Genomic DNA, 12088 nt, shown 5'->3' with positions numbered 1-12088 from the left:
GAGAGACAACTCGGTGACTTGGCAAGACATCTGAACAGCATAACAGCCCAAAAGAAACAAGAGCAGAAGTGCTGGAAATGCCGTAGTGAAGGGCACCTGCAAAGGAGTTGTCCGGCTCACCAAGCTACGCGAGAAAAGGAAATCACCACCACCAGAGCTCTGCAGATTTCCTCTACTAGCAGTAGCAGTAATGGATTTTCATTTACGCACATGTAAATGGGAGTCCCTGCCAGCTGATAGTCGACACAGGGGCCAATGTGACAATCATTAGGACACATGTGAGTCGCGAATTTGGATTGAAACTTTTGTGGACATCGATCGCCACGCGTAAGTCTCCAGACAGGTGACAAAATCGAGATTGAAGGTAAAATGGACTTGGAAATTGTTTGGGAATGCCACTTACCATCATACGGCATTCATCGCTGACATCATTTGACCCTTTCCTTTTCGGATTGGACTTCCTACGAAAATTTGATTGTACCATTGACTTCAAGACTAATGAGCTGCACTCGATGAGAGAGGACATAGCCGTTTTCCGCGCAGAAAATGACGTAAAATCCGCTCATCAAGTAATTGCACAAAAGGACTTAACCGTACCCTCTGAAGCAGAATCATTAATACCTGGCTTCATTGAAGAAAGTAATAGTTTTCGATTTGACCTCATCGAATACCCTTACCTAAGCAGTAGCCCAAAGGACTACTAGTAGCATCTACGCTTGTAGACCTTTCGAACGATGTAATTTTTGTGAGAGTCGCCAACGTGAGTGAAAGACCAAGGAATATTCGGACAGGTGAAGTGTTGGCAACTTGTACTCCAGTAAACTGCATCATTAGAAAAATCAATTCCCCCGAGACTGCGTCTTCTGAGTCCTTGACATCGAAGTTAATTGAGAGTGCGCCATTATCGAAAGATCAAAGAGCTGCTGCGGAACAATTGGTGGACAATCTCAAGCATCTGTTTTCATCTACTTCGGAGGATGTTGGCCGTACGAATTTAACGCAGCATAGGATCTACACTGGAGAGTATCCCCCTATTAAGCAGCATCCAAGACGACTACCGTTCGCCAAGAAGGAAGAGGTTGAGATCCTCCTGAAAGAGATGCAGGAGAATGATGTCATCGAACCCTCGTCCAGTTCTTGGGCCTCTCCCATCATCTTGGTCCGAAAGAAAAATGGCTCAACCAGATTTTGTGTCGATTACTGGCGCCTGAACAACATCACCAAGAAAGACAGTTACCCTCTTTCTCGGATCGATGACACTTTGGGCACCCTATCTGGACACAAGGGTTTGGACTTGAAGAGTGGATACAGGCAGGTAGAGATAAACCCTGATGACAGAGAAAAGACGACGTTTACAAATGGACAAGGCTTATGGCAGTTTAATGTGATGCCCTTTGGCCTCTGCAATGCACCACCCACGTTCGAGCGTCTTATGGAGACATGGTTAAGAGGACTCTCATCCTTCGAATCCTGTCTGGTCTACTTAGACGATATCATCATCATGGGACGCAGCTTTGAAGAACATTTGGCTAACCTTAGAGAGGTGCTGCAAAAACTCAAGGAAGCCAACCTGAAGTTAAGCCCGTCCAAATGTAACTTATTCCACCGTGAGGTGGGCTACATTGGCCACATCATCTCTGCAGAGGGTGTGCGAACGGATCCCGAAAAGGTATCTGCAGTCAAGAGTTGGAGTCGTCCCGAAAACGTCCATCAGCTGCAAAGTTTCCTGGAGTTCTGCACGGACTACAGGAAGTTTGTAAAGGGTTGCAACGTTGCACGGCCTTTGCATACGCTGACAGAGAGTAAACAAAAGTTTGAATGGTCCAGAGAATTTGAAGGTGCATTTCTACAATTGAAGGAGGCTTTAACATCAACGCCTATTCTCTCATACCCTCAGCCCGAAAAATCCTTCATCCTTGACACTGACGCGAGCCACTAGGGCGCCGGAGCTGTTTCATCCCAAGAAATAGACGGCCACGAATACGTCATAGCTTACTGGAGCAAATGCTTATCAAATATCGGAGCGGAATTACTGCGTCACCAGAAAGGAGTTGCTGGCGATACTTAAAGCTGTAGAACACATCCATCATTACCTCTACGGCCGAAAGTTTCTGCTTCGGACAGATCATGCCTCGTTGATTTGGCTTTTGAACTTCAAAAATCCGGAAGGCCAGATAGACAGGTGGATACAGCGGCTCCAGGAATATGACATGGAGATTAAGCATCGAAAAGAATTGTCTCACGGTAATGCAAACGCTTTATCTAGGAGACCCTGTCCTGAGAACTGCCACTGTTGTTCCCGTATCGAGAAACTTTGGAAGGACTAGCCCTACTGCTTATCAGGCGACAGTGACTTCAGTATCATCAGAACCTGATCGATGTAGGGACGACCAAGTTCGAAAAGATCAACTTGAAGACCCAGATATAAAACCACTATTGTCGGCGACCTAGCTGGCAGGATGTTTCCATCTTCAGTCCTGCTACAAAAAGATACTGGGTTTTATGAAACTCACTCCATTTACGGAACGGCGTACTGTACCAAAAAGGGGAATCCGACGATGGCAAAATATCTAGGTGGAAGTTACTACTTCTCCGATCAAGGATTTCAAATGTTCTGAAGGAACTACATAGTAGTGCAACTGGAGGACATTTTGGTGTCTTGAAAACCCGCAATATTGTTCGAGAGCGCTTCTTCTGGAGCTAGGCAAAGGAAGACTTGGAGAAGTGGTGTCATTCTGTGACGCCTGTGCTGCCCGTAAACAGGCACGTAGCTAGGATTTTGTTAAGGGGGGGGGGGTCCAAGGTTGCACGAACTTTAAAAATGGAAGTATGCTAAATCAGAAGCATTAACTGATAATTGTATAAATTGATACTGTTCCAATCAAAACTACAATTAATAAATGTGATAATTAGATTAATTAAGTAATGATGTAATATAAGTATGATAATTAAAGCTTTGCAATATATTTGCTTTCAAAAAAAAAAGCTCATATTTATTTTAACTACATGAAGTACACCGCCAGCTCAGTCAATTGACTGAGCTGGCGGTGTATTTCATGTATTTCTGCCTTAGCCCTGGCTATAGGGCGGTAACTTACTGAATACATTATCAACTGTCTAACTCAATAAAAGCTCCATAATTCCCCACTCCTGACTGTTTCGAATTGGATTTTGGACTGCATTTAATGCTTCTATGGACGAAAATATCGCCAAGGCTAATTAAAGAAAAGCTCGAAATGTTTCTTAATTCATTTAAATTTTTAGAATTCATTCAACGATAAGAAATGGAATGATACTTCTAATCTTCATCTTTTTTTATAGTATTTTCATATAAAAGCTTAGGAAAACATTATTAAAGCTGTTCAAACACATAAAATACATAGAAAGTATCGTTGCTCGTTAATAAGTATTTTCTTGTGATGTATTGCTAAAATAGATATCTAAGGATCAGTTATGGTATTTACGATGAATTAAGTTAAACAATAAAATTTCTTTGTCAAACTTTTGAAGAAAATTTGAATGATAATTTGTTTATAAATACTATTTTTTAGGCCGTCAAAGATAATAAACATTTTTCTTGGACATTTTCTATTTTAGGAGTTTCGCATGCAGAGTCATTTAAGGGTGATAAGAGGAAGTATTACTTTTAGAACTTAGGAAAATGAATAAATACACTTACGAACACATTGTATATACATAGTATTTTTATGTATAGTCTTGACCCCTCTTCAGGAAAACAAATGAACGGAACTATGGATTTGATTTAGTTTATTAAGTTGATTCAAAACAACTTCTGTGCAAAATGTTCCATTCTAAATTTAAAATTTCAATTTAAACAACAACTGTAGGAAAATGACCGATAGTAACAGTACCGAATCATCACAACAAAATTTGACACTCTAAACCTAGTTATTTTACTAACAATATGGAAATATAAAAATTTTAAATTTCTACATTTGGCGGTAGTCATCCGAGTTCGATCCTTTAGGAGATAATCTTTGCCCTATTTGTGATAATACGGCAGCACCAAAATTAGATATAGTGTAAAAAGCTAATCATATTTCGGTGACAAATATAAAAGGTTTATAGGTAGTTTGAAGACTCAATTAGCAAACATTTTGCTCTAAGTCTTCAAATGTTATAATCTAAATGTTTAAAAGAAGACAAATCTCTTGTAAAAACTCTAAGAAAAGTTGTAAATTAAAAATCCAGATATGATTTAAATTGATATTTTGAAATTATATAACAACTAGAAAATCGCCCGTCAAGATGAAAATTGATTCCACATTTGAACGAAGAAATTGCCTGTTTGGTGACATTTTGATAGTTGATATTTTAAACCCTAACTCCAGTGGATTAGCCCTAAGCTTCAGTAGATAACGTTCATTGTTGACCATTTTTTCGCTTCTTTAGTGCCCTGAAATGAGTCTCACCAGTAAAACAGTTTAGTTACTGGATCCAGTTCAGCCTTGTTACAATAAAGCCTTTCCCTGCATTTTAAACATTACCAAAACATGTTATCTAATTATCATGGCGTGTAGCGAGTTTCATTGTTGATGAGGTCAAGAGCATTACTCGATTATCGGCTATTACATATATGAGGATAAGAACAACAACTATTATTCTTGCATTCGGAGTCTACTGTGCTTTTTAACCATGAATGTACAGATACTTATTAAATAATTCTTAAATACAAAGAAGTCAGTAAATAGCTATCAAAAAATTTGCTAAATGAAGCATATGCATATTACATAGCTTTTATTCGAAAAATGGAACTAGAAGATAGAAGAAAATACATATTTTCAGTTAAACTAATTAATAACTTTTCCTTTTGACCTCGTGAACACAATTCAGTTAGTATTTTAAAATAATAATTTAAAATAATTTCATTGTGAATTATATATGTATCTTTAAACTTATACATCTTTACACATGTGTTAATCATTCCAAACTTAAAACTAAAAAAATCAAACGCATCCAGACTCTTTTTTAATTTAATTTCTTTGTTTTTTTAAACTTTGATATCACTGAAATCAATTTTGTTATATTAGTATTAACCTTTATGTATGCATCTTTTTTTTTTACTACCTCCAGATACATAATCCTTTTTTCCTTTTTTATAAATCATATATAAAAACACAAGAGATAAAACATTCGCAAAAATTCTAGTTCTTTGCGGTACATTTTTGCTCAGAAAGAGTGAAAGAAAAAAAAATCTGTTACCTTGTGATGAAAATGAACTAATATTCAGAACAAATTTCCAGACATTAGTTTCATGGTTGTAGAAAGACAATCTACAACCATGTTGTAGAAAGGCATTTACAACTTTTCTTAGAGTTTTTACAAGAGATTTATCTTCTTTTAAACCTTTAGATTACAACATCTGATGACTTAGAGCAAAATGTTTGCTAATTGAGGCTTCAAACTACTTATAAACCTTTTATATTTGTCACCGAAGGATGATTAGCTTTTTACAGTATATCTAATTTGGGATCTAATTTTAGTGCTGCCATATTATCACAAATAGGGCAAATATTACCTCCAAAGAAAAAGGGTAGAAATTAAAAATTTTTATATTTCCGTATTGTTAGTAAAATAACTAGGTTTAGAGTATTAGATGAATGCTAAAAGTTGTGAGCTTCCGGGACACAATGATATAAGTAATTCATCATTGTTACGAATGAAAATTATAAATGAAATAAATTGAATTGATTGGTTAAAAAATGAAATGATATTCGATGCTATTTCTGTCTGAATAAATTTTTAAATAAATGAGAAACGCATAAATGAGAGAATGCATAAAATTGCTCCTATTGTTAAAAAAAGAAAAAAAAAACACATTAAAAAAAAAACTGCAATACAACTTACCCAGTGGGGGTTGGCTAATTTTTTCTTATGTGTTTATGATTGTGCTCCTGATTTTTCCCTTTAATTTTCCGTGCAACCGACCCATACCAATGGCAGTGATAGAGAAAGTGAATGTGCGACCTAACAGAGTTTTGCACTATCCACGACTCTAGGAGCCTTAGGCACCTTCTAAAAAGACGGTGCTATATTACAAGGGCGGCTGACCCTACTGTTGCTTTCCTCTTTGTATGACCTTCCCGCAAAAACATTCCTACAAATTTCCTGTCTCCGACATTTTCATCATTGATGACTCTCATCAAGCTTTCGTTAACAATAAATGTTTGCTTACGAGCTGCCGGCGATTTCCTTGCGGGGACGGGCACTACTATAATGTCTCCTTTTTCAGATAGCTGCTGGCGATTTTCTTGCGAGGCAGGGGACTAAATGTCTCCTTTGGGCAGGTCTGCGACGCGTACCACGGGTTGAAGACTTCTGTCGCTCCTCTCCCCCCCCCCCCCCACCTCCCAGAGGGTCTGTTGTTTTGAACAAAACTGAACGTGAGAAAGTTGTCGCTTAATGAAAATATTTAGGACAAAAGAATTTTTTATAAAAATTTTTTTTGGAAAATTCTGTTTATGTAAGTGCAGGGGGACAGTGACCTATCAGGAAGGGGGGGTCCGGACCCCCTGGACCCCCCCCCCCCCCTTGGCTACGTCCCTGCCGTAAATGACCGAAGAAATGAAGCCGAGGAAAGTTACATCTGTATAACGTTGGAAAGTTCCTTTCAAACGAATCGGGACCAACATCCTAGGTCCTCTTCCGAGAACTGCTGATGGGAACAAATACATCCTTGTTTCCATTGACTATTTCACTAAAAGGCTCGAAGCACACCCCATTCCAGATCAAGGAGTTATCACCGTAGTAGAGACTCTAGTCCGGCATTGGATCTCGAGATATAGAACACCTTTGCAGATTCATTCCGATCAAGGGAGGAATTTCATCTCTGCTGTGTTTAAGGGCCTATGTCAAATTCTCGGAATTGAGAAAACTAGGACAACACCACTGCACCCACAATCGGACGGCATGGTAGAGAGATTTAACCGCACAATCCTGAATAATCTCTCACTTATGGTCTCCAGAAATAACAGGACAAGAAGCTACCTTTGTTCACCCTGGCCAACAGCAGTGCTGTCCACGAGACTGCCGGATATGCCACATCTCAGATGCTCTTCGGACGAGAGCTTCGGCAACCTTGTGATCTCATCCCCGGTCGTCCTCCGGACGCGCTTTCATCCCCTAAGGAGTACATCCAGGATCTAAAGGCCCGTTTGGAAGATATTCATAACTTTCTCACGAGAGCGAGTCAACATCGCGGCGGAGAAGATGAAGACCTGATACGACACAAGGTTCACTGAACATGAATTCCAACGTAGGTGACAATTTCAAAATGAAAAAAGGTTAAAAAACCAGCAAACAGCTGTTTCGACACTGTGTTCGACCCGACTAAAACACAGTCGAGGCGAACATTGGAATGAGAGATGAGTTGACAACTCGTCTCTCATTCCAATGTTCGCCTCGACTGTGTTTTAGTCGGGTTGAACCTGTCTTCGTTTTTAATTGCACTGATGATGGCACTTGTATTTTAGAGTGCCGAAACAGCTGTTTGCTGGTTTTTTAACCTTTTTTCATTTTGAATTTGTACTTTATATACGTTGTCATATTTTATTCACTATGCAGTACAAAGTTTTCGACTACTTTTTATGTAGGTGACAATGTTTGGTTATAGAATCCTATCCGACGGAAAGGTCTTTCACCCAAATTGCAGTCGCATTGGGATGGACCGTACAAAGTCCTTAACCGACTGAATGACGTCGCATTGAGGATCCAAAAATCACCTAATGCAAAACCTAGGGTTGTACATTATGATCGGTTAGCCTCATACTATGGCCATAATTTATAAGTATTTACGTAAACAACCATGGTTGATAACATAAAAGTGGTAGATAATTTTTGTTTTTAATGTTTAGTAATATTTCTTGTTATTATTGTGTTTTCTGTGTTTGATTGGTTAGTATTTAATGTGTGTATTTGTAAACTGGCGATATAAGTTTGGCATCCTTTCTGCGGATTGTACTGCCCGGGACGTGCAGTCCTTGGGAATGCTGCAATGTTACAAATTCTGTAAATAGTAATTATTTTTATGATTAATTTGTTGTAATCTAGCTAAATTTGGCGTTTATTCCATTATCTTTCATCTAAAATTGTCTTAATTACGTCACCTGTAAATAATTTCTCGCAATGAATATACAACCCCCTTACATTCGAATGAAGTATATAGTTCCCCCATTTCTGAATGAGAAGATTTGTGAATGGAATAAAAAGAAAATATGAGAAATTGGTAAAACATTGTAGGATTTTCTGGATCTTTCTTTGCTAGGTATAAAACGCTGATCCTCTTGCAAATGAAATGAGAGTTATTTTTTCTTTCTAACTGTGGAATCTCGTTTTCAGCTCTTCCGCTGGAAGTGTGTATTAGCCTTTGTGCTGCTTTTTTACGTATTTTAAATGTAAATACTTGTGTAACTGTTTAGTTTACGGTGTCAATTGATATTTGCTTTATTGCTATGGTTAATTTAGCAGTTGTTAACGATATTTCTTGTACATAGTTGTAAATAAATCTTCTGTGTTTTTCTCAAGAACTGTGTCGCCATTTAAAGAAAGTTTGAAGCTGCGCCGAACTTGTAACAATATGCTTAATATGTTGTAATCTGGCTAAATTTTTCGTTTATTCCATTCATTTTCGCTCAAGCTTACCTTAACTCTTGAAACTTTACCTGTTAGGGGATCTTTTACATAAGAGTCAGCAAGAATTATATCAGAAGCATTTTGAAGGTTTTTTTTTTTTTTTTTTTTTGTCGCACAGTGTAATTTGTCTAATTTGGATAATCTCTAACAGTTTGAGCAAAGAAAGCTAGTGGCGAATTTAATTTAATAGAATAAGTTTCATGTATATATGTATGTTTAAAAGAAAACAAATTGCCGTGAATAACATACACCCTTAAATATTGAACATTTTTAATGCTTTTGAAAAAAATATATCAATTAAATACATTTTAATTTTTAAAAAATCAATTTTTCCATTTTAATTCAGAAGTTTGTTTTTTCCCCCACCGCCGCAAACTTCCGTAAATTTTATATCTATAATTATTATTGAAATTTTGTTAGTTATAAAAAAAATATTTGTAACATATGGAAGAAAAAAGCGACTATTGAAAATCAAAAATCTACATAGAAACAACATTTCAAATTTTCACGCTGCAATCTCTTATTGGTTCATCTTACGCCACGCCTACAAAACGACGTCATATCCCCCCCCCAAACGGCAAGTCTTTCTCACTGTGAGATTGCTTCTCACTTATAGCTCGTAATACGCCAAATGACTTTGTTTGGAATTAGAAAGGTGAGATTTAAAACTTCCCGAAGTCGAAGCCAAAGAGCTAGTAATGAGCCCCGGTCCGACAGAAAGATTGCTGCACCAGATTTTGCAACAATTATCGGCAGCTGAATAAAACCACCAAGAAAAAGTTACTATTACCCTCTTCTATGTATAGAAGACATTTCAGATACCCTTTCTGAGCATAAGTGTTTTTTGACTTTGGATTTGAAGATCGGTTACTGGCAGCTGGCAGACAAAGATACACCCTGACGACCGAGAGAAAACAGTGTTTATGACAAGACATGGCTTATGGCAGTTTAAGGTGATGCCCTTCAGTCTCTGCAATGCATCCGCAACAATCGAGCGTCTCATGGAGATAGTGTTACCAGGACTCTCTAACGAATCCTGTCTGGTCTACCTAGAACATCTGGCTAACCTTAGGAAGAAGGTGCTGCAAAAGCTTAAGGAAGTCAACTTGAAGTTAAGCTCGCCCAAATGTAGAACTTGTTCCGCCGTGAAGTGAACTACCTTGGCCATATCAACTCCGCTGAAGGTGAACTGATCCAAACAATGTATCTGCTGTTAGGAATTGGGAGTTGTCCTGGTGCTCTGCATGTACTATAGGAAATTTGTGAAGGGTTTTCCACCATTGCACGACCTTTATACAAGATAACGAATGCAAACAAATATTTAAATGGTATAAAGAATGCGAGGAAGCACTTCGGCAACTGAAGGAGGCTTTAACATCAAGGCCTATCTTGTTATATCCTCAGGCTGAAAAACCCTTTATCCTTGACAGGAATGCTAACTACGACAGAGTCGGAGCTGTTATACCTCAAGAAATAAACGGGCATTTGCATATCACTACTTACTGAAGCAAATGCTTATCAAAGCCGAAGTGAAATCACCGTGTTATTAGAAAGAAATTGCTGGGCATGGTTAAGGCTATAAAACCTTTCCATCATTACCTCTATGGTTGTAATTTTTTGGAACAGACTGATCATGCCTCGCTAACTTGGCTTTTAAGTTTCAAAAATCCAGAAGGGCAGGTGGATACAGCAGCTCCAGGAATATGACACTGCATTAAACACTGAAAAGGCTTGTCTCACGGTAATGCAGATTCTTTATCAAGGGTATTGTGTTCTGAGAAATGCCACTATCGTTCTCAAGTTCAAGAAACAGTAAGGAGTTTATGGAGACTGAAACTTTATTTGGTATATAAGTCTGTTGAAGCTCTTACACCATTAAATGAAAAAAAAAAAAAAAAAAAAAAAACACACACACACACACACACACACACACACACACAAAAGTTAACAGTTCTCGGTTTGAATAATTTTATTCTCTGTATAGTTTTGTTACATAATACACTTGATTTATAAATTTTTATAATAAATATAAAGAAAGAAAATAATGTTTTAGATATTGCATCAGATAACACCAGGGCCTGATTTAGAAATGTTAGGACAGAAGGCCAGACACACCTTTGAACAGGACAATTAAAGGGCAACTGCACTTTTTTTTTTTGTAATTATGCATGTTAAGGTTAGGGTACACTGAGGGGTGTAAACTACCTAAGTGAAAGACTAGACAAGAAAAAAGGCTGTTTTGATGTCAAAACCCATATTGCTATGCACTTTTTACATGGATCTTTATTTTAAACACCATCATAAACAAGTTAAAACCATATGAGGCATAATTTTCCCTATGGTCAATAATTTTTTGGGGGCCTAATGAGTCCCCAGGCTAGATCTCATGAGCCTAATGGTAAATCAGGCCCTAAATGATACTGAACAAAGAGTTAAACTTAGCAAAAAAGATAAAATGCAATATAAAAATTATACATACGCTAAAAACTTACAAAAAAAAAAAAAAAGAGAGGGAGGGAGAGAAACATCTCATTTTTAACCTTTGGAATGCTTTAACAAACAGATTGGTTAAAAAAATGCAATTTTAAGAATGTGTTAATTATGAAGCTACAAAATGATTAGAACTAACAGAGCTTCAAAATTAACTTCTGCAATTCGCCTTCTGAAAATGTTTTAAGAGTAAAGATACTGTTTAACCACGGATGGTAAGTAATTTGGCAATCGGACAGTTAAAACGATTAAATCTGAATGAATCTAGCAGGGAAGAAGGAAAAAATAGAGATGGGACCAGTCGAGGTATGACAGGCAAAAATTGCTTCTACACTTGAATGAAGTCATTGCCTGTTTGGTGATATTTGGATATTTGAAATTGCAACCCTAACTCCAGTGGATTAACCCTAAACTCCAGTAGATAGCGTTAAAAGTTGACCATTTTTTTTCCGTTTCTTCATTCCCCTGAAATGACAGTCTTACCTGTAAAACAGTTAAGTTACCGGATCTAGTTTAGCCACAATAAAGCCTTTCCCTGCATGTTAAACATTACCAACGGATGTTATCAAATTATAATGCTGTGGCACGAGTTTCATTGTTGAAACACACAGTTTACTCGATCACGGGCAATTATTTATATGAGGACTGTCTTCATTGAGGTGAAAATGAGTGGAAACAAAATAAATTTTTTATGCAAACAACAGAAAGATAATAAAGTGTTTTTATTTCGTTTGGAAATTTAGAAGCAAAATGGTAAGCTCAAAATTATGTTGTAAACAAAATAAATCAATTAATTTTTGAGTGAGACATATAGTTTTGATTTAAAAAATTATTGCAGTGAATAAATTGTCATTTTTAAAAACTGAGTCAAAATAATTAAGAGGCAAATGCGCACATCTGTATTAGAAAAAATACTATCCCTGAAAAGTAATAGACACGTTCATTC

The sequence above is a fragment of the Uloborus diversus genome, chromosome 9, assembly GCF_026930045.1.
Source record: "Uloborus diversus isolate 005 chromosome 9, Udiv.v.3.1, whole genome shotgun sequence".
Lineage (NCBI taxonomy): Eukaryota > Metazoa > Arthropoda > Arachnida > Araneae > Uloboridae > Uloborus > Uloborus diversus.
This window is presented reverse-complemented; position numbering follows the sequence as displayed.